At 36.1% G+C, this 16,832-nt stretch overlaps 1 protein-coding gene across 5 annotated transcripts in view; it reads left to right on the top strand.

Moving 5' to 3' along the window:
- Positions 1–16,832, top strand: part of LOC311074191 (uncharacterized protein) — a 155,230-nt gene that overhangs the window by 98,014 nt on the left and 40,384 nt on the right. The window lies entirely within an intron of this gene.

The raw sequence follows: 16,832 nt of genomic DNA, 5'->3' as shown, positions 1-16,832 counted from the left end.
TAAATTCACCTAAATATTACAATTCTGTTATTATTCGAATGAATCTCATAAAACCTGTCAATAAATGTTCAGCTCACGTGAAATGTGAGCCCCACCCCCCAAAAGTACTGCAATTTGCATAAATAAATGTCTACTGTTAAAAAGTGTACTGTTAGGATGCAGGAATGTCTTTGGTTTGTGATATTATCAAATAACAAGAATTATCAAAGACAAGAATGTCTTCTAAAGTGATTTAGGTGTTTTGTTGTTGGATGTAAGAATGAGATAGGCCTAACGTTACTGATCATGTTTATCAGTTTATTAAGCACCGACTGAAAATGTGTGTATATATTTGTGTACTGTTAGTTGTAACGAGTGTTTTGTGTACTTCGGGAGAGTGAGAGAGAGAGAGAGTTTATGGATAAGACTTTAATGCGCACTTCTTATACTGTGTTTATTCAGCTCTTACAGTGATTTTCTGGAGTAAAACTGACGCTTCATCTTTTGTGTGATGTACAATAAACTTCATTAAACTCATTAAAGCCATCATTCGGATGCAGTCCGCTACAACAGGTTTGTACTAATAGTGGATTAGTAGTTATAACCGTAATTAAACTAGACTATACCTGTTCTATTTCTATACAGCATATATTCTCTGATTCTGTGGGCATTATTGTCCGACTCTGGGTCGAAATGAACACCGCTACTGAGAGTTTCTGTTTTGATATTCCATGAGATGAGATTGTCCTGACATTGAGCGCAAGCTCGTGAGGCTCCGCCCTCTGTGCAGGAGCAGCAGCTCATTTGCATTTAAAGGGATACTAAAACTCAATGTCTATGTGGTGTTTTTAATATGCTTTAAGACAAACCATGAGCAAATTCATAAGTCAACACCATTGCTGAGTACTTTCTCTTGAAAACTGCGGTGAAAAAAAGACAGTATAAAAAACGTGGTTTGAAATCACCGGTGTTTCTTCTGTAGTCACAATATACCTTGTAACCAATCACGTCGACGTGTAAGCGGGCTTTAGCATATTATTAACTGCTGCAAAGCAGGGGAGTAAAATTATGTACATTTAACTATACAGCAGGGGAATAATGTATATGATGTATATTACGATGTTATATGCCTTTCTCCACTGACGTTCTAAGTTGTTCAAAGCGTTTTTAAGGATGCTGATTTTAAAACGCAGCTGTCTGACTCCGAGATGGTTAACGGGAACATAGTTTGTGTAATATTAGCAACACATTATTAGCTGCTTAATTCACAAATCGCACCCTGGTTTTAAGGATCCAAAGATCCAGGCCGACCTCATAGAAGTGCATATCTATACCACAAATTTACTTTCTCGTGCCATTTATACGCCAAAAATGATTTTTTGCGTGCATGTAATACGCACTTTATGGCGTGGGGTAAAAAGGGGTTTACAATGCGTAGCATGCACGCAAAAAAAAATTTTTGCCGTATAAATTGCACGAGAAATAAAATTTGTGGTATAGATTTGCACTTTCATGAGATCGTGTTGAAAGATCCATGTGGAATTTAATATTGAGTTGAATTTTTTTTTTTTTTTCATGACAACAATTGAACATGAGTTTGAAGTTTTTCGTTTTGCTTGGAAAAAGCTGGCCTTAACCGAAGTAGTGTTTTAATTCTTCAGTTAGCCTATTGAAATAATGAAATATTTAGTTAAAGGTATTGTAGGTAGGATTTTAATAAAAAACTTCTTTTCCAAATTTGTTTAAACTTTATTTATATATCAAAACATAATTAAAATGTAAGTACTCTGAAAAAGAAAGTATAAAAATCGAGTGTCTGTAGACCTCTCACGACTGTTTTAAAGACAGCTTATTATTTCCATTCACTCCACCCCCTCCCTTTTGGGCTCCTTCCAAAGCCACGCCCCCAAAACACATGAACGCGCGACGCCGACCGCTGAGCTGAAGACGCATTATTTACCTGAGACGAGCGGAGAGGAAGGAGCGCAGTGCATGTAGTGACATCATGTCAGAATCACATGTAATAAAAAAAATCTAACTTTATCATTATGAAGATAAACAAATAAGATGTATTTTAGTACTCACTATCAAGCTAGCATATTGATATTGGTAAAGTTTAAAATATATATTTTTTGATTCGCTAACGAGCTAGTTATCTATAAGGCAAAGCTAAAAACAGGTTGCATGATACACGTTTTTCCATTACCATCATTTACACTGTTATGAAGATGAATTTCATGTAAGATTCATAACATATATGGTGTTCTGCATGTAAGAGTTTCCATGATGAAAGCATTGTTGACTCTGATGAGGACTACACTCCAGAGACAAGTACCGCATCGTCAGCTCGAGGACAGGTCTGGGGTCGAGGGCGAAGCAGAGGATAAAGTTATCCTTATGTTATCCTTTTTTTGCCTGGTATGCCTTCGCTAACTGCATATGCCGGTAATGTGAGTTTTGATTGCTCTTTCTCTGCCATTGTTTTGCTATTCCTAGGTTCCGTGCCTCTTGAATTCCTCAAATCAAACGGGTACGCGCAAGTGGGCAGGTCCTGGGTGGCAAAAGGGTGGTTGCCATGGTTGCGAGAGAGTGACAGTCGCCTAAGCCAATCCTTTGTTTCGTCCCGAATGGAAATAATGAGCTGTGTTTAATACAGATTAAACGGTCTAGAGTCACTCGATTTTTATACTCTTTTTATCAAGAGTACTTACATTTTAATTATGCATTGATATATATAAAAAGTTTAAACAAATTTGGTAAAAAGTTTTTTATAACAATCCTGCCTACACTACCTTTAATAAACTTTTTTATGACAAAAATATTACCCTACTACATGTAGGTTAGTCTAAATAATTTAATTCCTTCATTATCAACACTTTAAAGGAGCTGTATGTAAGAAATGTATTTCAATTAATCATAAAATGGCCCTGATATGTCACTAGACATTAAGAAATCATGTTCATTTCAAATACTTATATCACTGACAACAGTAGTCCGGCCAGGATATTGTCATTTAAAAAGTGAAGTTGCAGCCCTCAACTGATGTTGATGTTGTCATCTTGTGTTTTGGCCTGAAGCGCCACCCTCCACCTATCTACCAATCACGAAGTCAGTAGTGTTTCGGCATCTGGGTTGCCAGCTCTGCTCTAGTTGAAAGCTCCTTGTAGCAGCCTACGTTCCTGCTGGATCCTGCAGCCTATCTGGCAACCTCGAGTTAGGGGGAGGGGGAGGGGATACACCGCTCTACAGTAATTTGAAAGTGATTGCAGTACCAGTTTTGGCCACAATCTTACATACGGCTCCTTTAATAATGCTAATGTCTAAGTGTGAATTGCGACGCTCCTCTCAGCGCCTGTGGGGGGTTTAGAGGGGCAGTTCAGTGGCTTTATCGTGGGGGTGCAGGACAATAGCCTATAGGTGTTAATGTCCCGTCTTTCATATGGAGAGTGTTGGATAGCCAGCCTAATGATACAGAACAGGCAAAGACAAAATTCCTTTCTGGATAAATCCCTCAATGTGTCCAAATAAGCCCTATCTTAATTCAATTATAAATATTGTAGCTAATGTATTTAAAGGTTTTTCATTAAAAAAAAAATCAACTGAAGTGTTCAATCCAGTTGTTTCAACTGGTTTTGTAGAGTTTTAGGATGTTTGAGCAATGTGTATGCAAAACGCGCTCATGCCACCTAAACAAATGCGAGTGATCAGCAGATACAGAGCTCTTTAATTCACAATCAACCTTGTTTTCCACTTTCCACCTTGTTTTCCAGGTGGATGCTGCACATTGGTGGTGGTGGTTGAGGAGATTCCCCCTTCCATGTAAAGCGCTTTGAGTACCTAGAAAAGCGCTATATAAATGTAACAAATTAATTAATTATTGTTTTATTCTAAGGTGAATTCAAAAAGGCATTATTTTTCTTTGAAGTAACAAAGGCTAAATAATTTGTTACAGTTTTTTTTGTAATTGGTGTGGATGACACTATACAGTGAAATATACAGTGTTATCAGCTATTTGATGTGTTTCTACCCTGAAACATTTCATTTCAAATAGAGACCCGGCGCAGACAAAAGAGAGGCAAAGAAAAACGCCAAATCTTAATTTATGTTGCTTTCTAGGCTACTATTTTAATTTTGTACTGTTTTAATTGTACACAGAAACGCTGCAATTTCTTTGTCAGTACAAATTTAAAATGACGCAAGAATAAGATTCTGTATTTCTCATTTTGCATCGCAAAGGGAGACGCTAAACTCGACTTGTTTTAAATAAATAAACTGTCCCGACTCTTTATTTAAACCTTGAAATGTGCGATGGGGTTTTAAACTGAATTAATTTTAGTGTTCTTTTACATTTTCATTGGTTTTTATATTGAAAGTACAATACTATTTAGTTAGTCTGTTATTTTTTGTATTTTTTTCTGATTTGTTCAATGTATGGATCTGTTTTGAAAATTTTCTTTAATTGCTATGGCCGGGTATCACTGTCAATCGTCTCAATTTCGTGAATGATTCACAAAACAACAATTTAGCAGATTACAGATGAGCTTCATCATATTCAGGCCATTGTGATTTTCTGGTGCGATCGGCTGATAAATCTGCCTTCAACAGCACCTTCGGGTTTTGTCGTCTGTACAGCGCAACAGAGGCTCAACTGGAATGTAGCAAATTTATGTTGTAATGTGCCATTATTAATTAAACAAAACGACTTGACTTTAATAATCTGTTACCAATTTAAGCATCAAGAACGGTAAAACATAAACGCTGTCGGCCAGCATCGGTTAACAGCATGTAGGCTACAGTGTTATCATCTATTAATAAAAATGACAGAAAATGAATAAAAAAGCCCTGAAAAGTGTTTCTAATCAACAAATGAACATTTCAGAAGTTTTATTTTTGACAAATAGCATATTAAACTAGAAACAAAAATATGAAGATAGTAGGGCTGGGTAAAAAATATCGATTTCTCGATTTTAATCGATTCACATTTTTACGAAACAATATCGATTCTTAAATCCCAAGAATCGATTAGTCATCCTGTTTTCAGTTGATAAATGAATGGAATATTGTTGCGCGCATCCCATCCAATAAATCGCAATAATCTTTGTGCTTTGTTATTATTGATATGAAACAAAGTATCAGATTTCAAACTATGTCCATTTTCTTACGAAATTCAAAAACATAATTACCGTTTTGGCGCTGAGGTGTGAGATCGCTCTGGCTCAGCTCTAGAGAAGCAGCAGCGCGGAGTGCACATGACCTTCTCTTCCGCCTTAATAACACCAGTTACAGTGCAAAATAAACATGAATGAGCATCTGAAAGTGTGTTAAAAGATAGAGTACAACTTATCGAAGTCCGTATAACGTCACATGGAATCGCTCAATCAGTGTTTCAACCGTGGAAAGACGTTAGTAAACAATGTCATGTAACGTCATTTAGCCTACCTCAGAAAAAACATATCCAGTGACCATAAACTCGTTAGTCAGCTAGAAAAATTAACTCTAGAGAGGAGCATTTTGTTAAATATATGCATATTCATTATAATTTTTAATGTTCTTCAATATTTAATGCATGTTTGAATAAATCTGTAAAGTTTTTTATGACAGCCACCATTTAAATTTGTATATAATTCCATATAACTTTATTATTATAAAAATAAATAAAAGTGTATTTTAAGTGTTTGTATACAAATCAGTTAATTTTTACCTTCAATATTATATAGGCTAATGAAGCCTATAGGCTACAACTGACTCCCGTAGTTTACAATAATAGTTAAGAGATATGTTTTCCTTGAGAAAATTTGCCATGTATTGTACCTGATATCCAAAATAATCGATATTGAATCGAATCGAATCGTAATCGAAATCGAATCGAATTGCAAGCTTGTGAATCGAAATCGAATCGAATTGTGAAATTTGTGTCAATACCCAGCCCTAGAAGATAGTAGAGCTGAGATTCGAACTAAGACTAAGCTCATGTTGAAGCGTTGACCACACATCTATCGTCTGCAGACGAACACTGTCTCATGAGCATAAGCTTAACCTCTTATGCTTACACAAAGCCTCATTGATGTGACATTTTTCTATTGCAATGTTTGTTGAAATGTTTTCATTATTTATTAAAGAAAATTATGCTAATAGTAACCTACTGTAAGCCCATTAATTCTTAATTAATCCTAAAACACAAATGCTGCCGACTAACATCAGTTACCTGTAGCAAGTCCTGACAATGTTTTAATTTTACGATCATTTAGTTTAATTTATTTCACTGTTATGTTTCAGTTCATAAATCTAGGCCTATTAACAAATTAAAATAACACAAAGTATAAGACACATAACCTTTATATTCATTGCCTTTCTAGCTATAGAAAACTGGGCACGCAATGTTAACGTTTAGCCTACTTTGCTTAAATGTGATGCAATAATAGAAGCCTACATTTGTTTCAGTTCTAAATTTGTACTGTAATTTCAGTATTGGGATTATGAATTTGTTTAACTGCAATGTTTCACTTGAATGTATCTGCTGGCCAGTTCTCAATGAGCCGCGTCAGATTACACAATAGAGAGAATAAACTGACACAAAGTCTGTGATTGTAGCGCCTCTTAGCGGTAAAAGGCAGCAAATACACCCCCCCCCCAATTTTACCGCTGCGGGAACGGCGGCTGTTTTTCATGTTCGTAGAGTTAGTTTGTGAGGTTATCTGTAATCTGTGTGTTTACACAGCCTTTTTAAAAATGGCGGGTGCTGGTGTTTCGCGTGCGTTCGGCCAATCAGCATATATTAACATCACTGGTAGTTCCTATTGTGCTGGTTTAGACCCTACTCTGAAGTAGGAGCTAAATTAGTTTCTCCAAAACGAGTTCCTAGAACCAAAATCGTTCCTAGTTCCTGCGGTGCGAACGCCCCAAAATCCGGGTACTTTAGCCAATAGTTCTAGGAACTATGAAAAGGTTCCTCTGGTGCGAAAGCCCCTAGAGTTACATTCAAGCTATTTTAAGGCATGAATACATTTTTTCACAGGAAAAAAACTGTTAATGTAATTTTGGTGATTTTTTTTTTAGGGATAAAATTATTGACTACAGGGGGACTTAAATTAAATATCATGTTGATTTCCTTTAAATTAAAAAAAAAACCTTAATTGTCCTGAAAATGTCAATGCAATACCTAATAAGGTGACTGATTTTCTGATTTGAAATCTAAATGCTTATTTTTTCTGAGACACAATAATATTTTTTTATTCGTTAATTTTTTATTTGTTTGAATATTTATTCTGCCAAAAAGGACATATGCTTGAGCATGACAGCCCCTGGTTAATATAAACTATTGTTCAACAAGCTGCGTAATGATTTAATAATGTATACGTTTGTATTTCGTTCCCAACCCCTCAGGAAAACATCCAAAATCCAGCATGTAGGGTCTAAACAACATGAGGATGAGTAAATAATGGCAGAATTTTAATTTTGAGTTGAACTATTTCTTTAAATAATGCAACCAACTAAAAGACACAACCTTACCCTTAGGGAGAAACCCTTCTCATGTGAACGGTCTTTGGCAATACTGTTGCAACTCAAGTGTGAAAAATCATTCTGCTGTGTCTCGTGCCTATGGCCGGTATTCTGGAAATGAGCTTAGAGGCAGGAGAGGAATCACAATAATGAATAATGCATGACTAAATATTTTCAAGCGCACTCTTGTATCTTGGCGCTCCTCTTGGTTTGCTTGAGTCTTACCAACCTTGTAATGAGGCTAAATATTTCCATTCCAATCTGTTAGCATACAAATATCCCATCCTCAACTCAAGACGTTCTCAGAAGCTTCCCATGTGGTGTTGTGGGTAATGCGCACCGTCATAACAACTGTAGAGTTCAGCTCCGTGTTACTATATACTAGCTTCGCTGGCTGTTTTCCAAATTAATCTTTCCCATTTGGAGTATGATGGGTGTAATGCTTTCCTCATTCAAATCATTCATTCTCAAAACAGTAGGTTAAAAATGAAATAAATGAAACGGGAACATGAATGTTTTTATCATCAGCTCCTGCCGTAGACGGCGCAGGGCCTGCTTAAGGAAGGAAGGGGCTCAACAGGGGGTTCATCACCCTAGTTAGTAAACCTTGCTCTTTTTATGCTGTCACATTTGGGTTGGCAGAACACACACTCTTTTGAGGACGTTTTCAAGCTCGACGTCCCCGGTTTCCCTGTGACATTTGCATTGCTCAGAATGCAACCTTCATGCTTCGCCTCACAGAGATGTGCTGTATTACAAGGAGCCTTTGTGAGGAAAGACTCCAGCTCTACTTGTTATGAAAATGTACACGAAATAGTGGCTGGCTGTTCATGTGCTGGATATCACCTCCAAAGCATCTTCTGTTTACATCAGCATAAATATCTCCTATCAAAGAGTGATATGCAGTCATCTGCCCCAAAAAGTGACAGCAAGATGCATTACATGTATTAAGAATTCAGTTTAGTAATGGTTAACTGCAGTGCAAAGTAATACAAAAATAATTGTTACAATAATAATTAGTGCTGTTAAAATTAATGCATTAGCGCATGCAATAAATGTTTCCAGTTTAATGCGTTAAAAGTATTTAACGCTGCATGTTTTTTTGTTTTTTTTACCGCACTACAGTATATGATCACGCTATCATTCATTCAAGTGCTATTAAACCGTTCAATCGCGATAAGACGCTAAAAAGAACTCAAATCTTTACTGGCACGCGTCTATGAATCGGCTCTGTCAACTAACCCGAAATGCGCAGAATATCGCTTCAGACAACACTGCAGCGCTTAATTTAGTTCTCGTTCACTTCTAATGCACAAAAACACACAAAATTATGCCCAAATTGCCTTTTTGTCAAGTATCCTCGTAAGCACTGTCTTAAATGAGTTAAAAAGTGTTCAATTAAATCAAAGAGTTGTGAGAAAATAGTATTGGCGCTTTTCCATTACCAGTACCAGCTCAACTCGACTCGCCTCGCCTCGACTCAGCTCGGCTCGGGTCGCTTTTCGCTCCGTTTTCCATTGCAGATAGTACCTCCACAATAGTACCTGGTCGTCATAGCGACGCCGCAGGAAACTGCAGTGACTTAATCTTTTACGCGAGACGTGCGAGACACACACACAGGACAATGGAGGAAATCGAGTGTATGCTGTTTTTGGATGTTTTTGTTTTTGTTTTTGCTGTTTTTTATTCAGGATACTCCGTCTGGCGCGTGCAATGATGACGCAGTGAATAGTGACGATTCTCTCTGACCAATCAGCAGTCTGCCGTGTTTTCACGTCACATTTTAGTATCGCCTCAGCCCGCTTAGAACCTCGCCGGAGGTGGTACGAAAAAAAGTACCTGGAAGCAGGTACAGGTACAACTTTTACACAGTGGAAAACCAAACAGAGCCGAGTCGAGTCGAGCCGAGCCGAGCCGAGGCGAGCTGGTACTGTGTAGTGGAAAAGCGCCATAAGTGTCAGATCCGGGTCATGTTCGTCAGCTCTTAAAGTGACAGCAGCCTAATAAACTTATGCTGTCTGTGATTAATGTTAATCAAAGAACAAAAGACAAAGAGAAAATCCCTCACTGCTCTTGACTGAATAACGTTTGTATCTTTAATAAGGATTAATCTATACAGCGGGGGAAATAAGTATTGAACACGTCATCATTTTTCTCAGTAAATATATTTCCAAAGGTGCTATTGACATGAAATTTTCACCAGATGTTGGTAACAACCCAAGTAAGCCATACATACAAAGAAACAAACAAAAATAAGTTCAGAAATTAAGTTGAGTGTAATAATGTGAAATGACACAGGGAAAAAGTATTGAACACATGAAGAAAGGGAGGCACAAAAAGGCATGGAAAGCCAAGACAACTGCTGAAAACTTACAGTAATTAAAAAGCAATCCAGCCCCCTGTCAGTGGAAATTAATAACAGCTGGTTCAGTCCCAAATGATGGCCTACAAAAAGGTCTCATTGCCAAGGTGTCACACAAGACACATCTCATGATGGGTAAAAGCAAAGAGCTGTCTCAAGACCTTCGCAACCTAATTGTTGCAAAACATAATGATGGCATTGGTTATAGGCGCCATTCTAAGCTTCTGAATGGTCCAGTGAGCACTTTTGGGGCCATAATACGGAAATGGAAAGACAATAATTTCACCATAAATTTGCCTCGACCAGTGCTCCTCGCAAGATTTCTGACAGAGGAGTGAAACCGCTTGCGTGGTGAGCGTGCATACAGGCCATGGCGGTGGAGTGCATTACTTACTGTTTTCTTTGAGACAACAGTACCTGCTATCTGCAGGTCTTTTTGAAGCTCTCCACAAGTGATCCTTGGCTCTTGGACAACTCTTCTGATTATTCTTTTCACTCCTCTATCAGAAATCTTGCGAGGAGCACTGGTCAAGGCAAATTTATGGTGAAATTATTGTCTTTCCACTTCCGTATTATGGCCCCAAAAGTGCTCACTGGACCATTCAGAAGCTTAGAATGGCGCCTATAACCAATGCCATCATTATGTTTTGCAACAATTAGGTTGTGAAGGTCTTGAGACAGCTCTTTGCTTTTACCCATCGTGAGATGTGTCTTGTGTGACACCTTGGCAATGAGACCTTTTTGTAGGCCATCATTTGGGACTGAACCAGCTGTTATTAATTTCCACTGACAGGGGGCTGGATTGCTTTTAATTACTGTAAGTTTTCAGCAGTTGTCTTGGCTTTCCATGTCTTTTTGTGCCTCCCTTTCTTCATGTGTTCAATACTTTTTCCCTGTGTCATTTCACATTATTACACATAACTTCTGAACTTATTTTTGTTTGTTTCTTTGTATGTATGGCTTACTTGGGTTGTTACCAACATCTGGTGAAAATTTCATGTCAATAGCACCTTTGGAAATATATTTACTGAGAAAAATGATGACATGTTCAATACTTATTTCCCCCGCTGTATTTCATTAATAATTTATGCAGTGAAGACTGTGAAGTGTTTGATAACTTTATTCAATTTCTGTATACAGTATATCCTACCTGTTAGACCTACCTGAAAATCTAAAAGCACTGTTTACAAGGTAAACAGTTCAGTCAAAATTGGTCAAAAAAAACAAAAACAAAAACTTTTTAGTACATTTTAGCAGGACAGGTAAAAATCTGACCTGTCCCACCTGGAAAAAAAAAAACCTTAGTGTTGAACCCTGATAAACTAAAGGCACAGCTAAATGTGTCATTTATTACAATAGGTTTATGCGAAGATTGTTTTAAGTTCAATTAAATTAAATGTTGTTTTATATTTTATATTTATATAAAAATATTTTTTTAAAGCCTATTATATGTTAAAATCAATAGCTTTCAGTTATACTGTAATGTGGTTGAAATGGAGGGTGGGTAATCCATGTAATAGAGACATCAGTATTGGAATCTATGATACTGGCCTTCTTTCAAAAAAAGATACCTTTTAAACAAATATTTAAAATATACTGTCTTTATGTTGTTTCTACATTATTTTAGATTTTAAAATGTGACAGTATTACAACATAAAAAATATATAAAAAACTGTAATGTTAGGTGTGATTAATCGCGATTAATTACAGAAAAATGTGAGTATCATTTTTGTGTATAATCGATTGACTGCACTAATAATAATATAAAGGATAAACATACAAAATGAAATTTGCTGAAGAAAACATGCAAATAAAACTATTTTAGAATGAAATATTGGGCTTTGCTGTATTCAGTTGCTAATGAGTTCTGTGTTTTAGCACGTTTTAGCAAGCTGTTTTGATTGGCTGCTATGGTGTTTCTAGGTTGTTGCTTACTGGCTATGGATATTTGTTTACAGCCCAAATTAAAGTATATGCTGACCCCTAGATATAGCTTAGGTTTCACTTTCTGTGAAAGTTTGTTTTGTTTAGCCTATTTTATTTTCCATGAGGGAAAATTCTATCTTAAAAAATATAACACTTCTGCTCAATTAGTCAAACAATATGATATATCAATATTATTCATGCATCTGCCTTGGCTAACAACAGTATTAATTACTTGTGATGTTCCTTAATTGTAAGTTGCTTTAAAAAAAAAAGTGAAAAAATATGTTTTTATAAAAAAAAGTTGTAAAATGTTTGTAAATTAATTTCACCCTTGGAAATACTGACACTTATCTAGTGATGCTTATAAATGTTGCAGACACCAAATTGCATGATATTTTAACATCTACAGTGTCAGATGACAGTTAATTTATAATAAATTTGCTGAAGTAATCATTTACCAACACAACAAGCATTTTTTTATAAGAAAGCAACCACCAGGAACATAAACATAATTGTACGTGATCTTTATACAACAGTTTACTTGAAACTCTACCAGCAGAGAGACGGGTAAAGAGAGGAGGTTTTGAAGCGGTGAGCGTTCCAGACGAGTGATGTACCAGAGTAGCTCTTAAAAGAAAAAAATCTTAAAAGAAGTCTCTTCTGCTCACCAAGGCATTTATTTGATCCAAAATACAGCAAAACAGTAATACTGTGAAATATTTTTACAATTTAAAATAACTGTTTTCTATTTGAATATATGCATTTTATTACTTTGAATTTTCACCATCATTACTCCAGTCTTCTGTGTCACATGATCCTTCAGAAATCATTCTAATATGATAACATTTATTATTATTATCAATGTTGAAATTTTTTTTCAGGATTATTTGATGAATAGAAAGTTCAAAAGAACAGCATTTATCTGAAATAGAAAGCTTTTGTAACATTATCACTACCGTTCAAAAGTTTGGGGTCAGTAAGAGGTTTATTTTATTTTTTATTTTTTTGGAAATAAATAAATAATATTATTCAGCAAGGATGCATTAAATTGATCAAAAGTGACAGTATAGACATTTATTATGTAGCAGAATCTTTCTATTATATTTTAAATTGTAAAAATATTTCACAATATTACTGTTTTTGATGTATTTTGGATCAAATAAACGAAGCCTTGGTGAGCAGAAGAGACTTCTTTTGAAACATTAAAAAGTCTTACCGTTCTAATAGTCTTGGGCACCACTGGGTATATGTGTGTGTGTATGTATGTGTGTATGTATATATATATATATATATATATATATATATATATATATATATATATATATATATATATATATATATATATATACATATATACATATATATATATATATATATATACATATATATACATATATATATATATATATATATATATATATATATATATACATATATATACATATATATACATATATATATATATATATATATATATATATAATGACGTGAAGAATGTTCTTTATTTCACAATTTGGTGATGCTATTAAATTGGACAAAAACAACTCACTGCAGCCGATGGCAGCACATTCACTGAGGAGGTGGTTCTGTAGGTGGTTACTTAAAATGCAGCACAGATATTCAGATTATTATTCTCACTTTTAATTGTGTTAAATATTATGGATGCTCGAATGATGAAATGAGTCAGAATCAATGACGGTCGCACATTGCCTCCCTGGTCACAACAACATTCAAGAGCAGAAACACTGCTACCAAACGACACAATTATCCTGTGCAACAGTTTTAATGAACACACTGTTCCATCAGGTCATGAATTAGGGTAATTCATCAGTCCATTGTATAGTAATGGGCAGGAGAGATTAGTTTAACCAACAGTGAAGTTGTAATTGCTGCGTCCAAAATTGCTCACTTATTCTGTTCCCTATACAGTGAATGTGCATAGTGCACTGACCACAATTACTGAGAAAATTCCGATGCTGACATAAATATCCTTAATCATAGCAATACAATAATAACAATTTTACTTTGTAATATACACTACCAGTCAAAAGTTTGGGGTCGGTAAGATTTTGTAATGTTTTGAAAGAAGTCTCTTATGCTCACAAAAGCTGCATTTATATGATCTAAAATGCAGTAAAAACAGTAATATTGCAAAATATTATTAAAACTTAAAATAACTTTTCTATTTTAGTATATTTTAAAATGTAATTTATTCCTGTGATGGCAAAGCTGAATTTTCTGCTTGTCTTCAGTGCCGCATGATCCTTCAGAAATCATTCTAAACATTCTGTTCTGGTGTTCAAGAAACATTTCCTATAACATTTCTTGTTAATACTGAAAACAGTTGTGCTGGTTAATATTTCTGCGGAAACTGTGATTCATTTTCTATTCATCAAAGAATCCTCAATTTAATGTGCCCTTCCTGAATACAAGTATTAATTTCTTTAAAAAGAAAATCTTACCCCAAACTTTTGAATGGTAGATTATTGTATTAAAAAGAGTGTGTATAAGCTATAGAGATTAAGTTGTTCACTCAGAAAACAGCTCTTACTGAACATAATATATGGAATAGAGAACAATTTTGAGTACAACTGTTGCCTTTTTTTCTCATTTATGTGCTGTCACAGTTGAACATCTATTAGGACAATTTTGAATCAATTACAGTTCTAACTGCCTTGTCAACTTGTTTTACCTTTGCAAATATACAGAAGTTACCAGAACCCTTGAACTGTTCATTATATTTCGGCTAAAGAGAGTTTGGTTGCCTGTGCAGAAGTCAATAACAATCACTAGTTCCTTGAGGCCTTTTGGTTGTTTTCACTCTGAAAAACAGGTGTTCAAAAACAAGTTAATGCTCAAGTTGTGCTGAAGGAGAAGGATGCAAGCGGTTTATTCATCTAAAGCTCTAATTGCTACTTGAATCTGACTAACAAAAAGTCAAAACTCAACAGTGGCAAATTCAATAAGCCTTGAGTGTCGGTCCTGGAGTGACGCTGTCCTGCAGAGTTTAGCCGTTTCATCCTCAAACATTCTGTCTGATGGTATGATTCAGCCGTTGGAGACTTGACTGTGATGGAAGGCATGAGTCTGCTTATCAGAATGTATTAGGAATTCTCTCTGTATTACTCTGGTCAATATTTGTCAAAATCATTTGAGCGCTGCTTAAAACAGCTGAGATCCATTCATTATTCAGAGGTAATGTTGAATGCCAGAGTCCAGGGGAAGACAAGATGTCAGTTGAAATGGATGGTTGTGCGAAACCTGACCTGCCTGCTTTATTATTGGATTTAAGGTGACAGGGAGAGGAAATATGAATGGACATTGGTAGCCTAAAGATGAAATGTGTGTGAGGGGCCAGATATCGATACGGCAACACCTTTGCACTCGAGACCGATTCAGTGTCAGATAAGAAGCTCAGGCGCCACCGTACAGTACGCGCAAAGAAAAGGTGAACATTTTGGGAGGATGTTCATTATAAGAAGAAGAATGAATCGATGCTGATATCAATCAGAGAAGAAAAAAAGTGGTCTGAATCCAACAGCATTGGAAGAAAATAAATCATATTACAGTTGAGACTGAATATGAGGCTCCTCTCATTGCATTACGGATTAAAGCAGAGGTAGACTAGGAAAATCCATTTTCACAATTATCATTCTATTATTTATGATGTTTTCTATTGGTTTGGGTTATAAAATGATTACAGTGCAGGTCTACTCCAGAGACTAGTGTAAAACACTTGGACACTGCGTGTGATTGACGGTGCAGGCAGTATTTTCTGTTTAGTGAAGATTATGAGGATATTTGCACTCCCATTTTTGTAAGTTTTCATACCATAATATATACATCAGAATTTTTGCAATAACAAGCTTCGTCCATCTTTATATTCTTTCTTTTATCAAGAGTAAATGAGCACCACGTCTTCAAACTTTCAAATGTCAACATCTTCAACCTTAAAGGCCCTTTCACACCGGATGCGTAACGAAAAAGCGAAACGAAAAAGCGAATAGTTTGTGTCAAAACCATTCACATCAGCCGCGATGCGAATTTGCGACGTCTGTGACGTTCAGAGCTTCAACATTCCAAAACTTTCGCGCCGAAAGTTTTGGAATTCCAAACTTTTCGCGCTGAGAAAACATGGACACTTCATCATCATCATCATCCAGTGAAGACGAGCTTTTCATTTTCTTTAAAAGACAGAAAAGAAGGTTTTGGGTGCACCCAATCTTAAAGAACAGAGAGTCTGAAGGGGAGTATACTAATGTGCAGTTTTTTTGCGTCTTCAACTAAACACAGTGCGTTTTGTAATGTCACTACACATTACATGTAACACACGAAGTAAGTAAGTTAAAATCATTCGACTAGAAACTGTAGATATCACACAAAGAATGTATAGTATACAAGCAGCCCTAAATAGTCTCACTACATTTTGTTACATGTTCAAAGTAAACACGGTCTCTATCTTTGACGATAATAGTGTTAGCTTTCTATCCCAAATGTAGTTTAGCCTGCTAGCCTACACAGCACAGGACTATACAACGACTAAAACTATCACACAACATACTCACAGTCGTGATAACCGAGTTGGTTGGCAATGCTACGCCACACATTGTCTTTCAAATCGTTGTCCTTGTAGTATGTGATTGGCTGAAGCCTTTTCTGTCACCGCAAAAGTAACAAAAAAATCAACATCAAAGCGAAAAAAATAAAAGTCGTTTTTTCGCCGCAGCACATTCACATTCAGGGCCCTATCTTGCACCCAGCGCAATTGACTTTCTACACCGACGCATGTATCATTCCTATTTTGCACCCGCGCAAAGCGCGCTTTTCCCTCCACAGAAGCACGTCGCTAAACTAGGGAATGAACTTGCGCTCCCTGGGCGGTTCAGCGCAAAAAAGGAGGCATGTTCCGGCGCAAACGTTCCTTCATGCTATTTTGCAGGTTTAGAAAACAATTGCGCCACTAACCAGGAAAAAATAGTTTAAAGTCAGTGGCGCGTTGCGCATGTTATTCATATGCTATTTTAAGGGCGCATGCTTGGTCATAATCAATGTAGCGTGTGCACAA

Source organism: Abramis brama (assembly GCF_963993115.1).
Source record: "Abramis brama genome assembly, chromosome: 23".
In the NCBI taxonomy this organism is placed as follows: domain Eukaryota; kingdom Metazoa; phylum Chordata; class Actinopteri; order Cypriniformes; family Leuciscidae; genus Abramis; species Abramis brama.
Note: the sequence above shows the minus strand (reverse complement) of the source record. Positions and strands in the feature narration are given on the sequence as shown.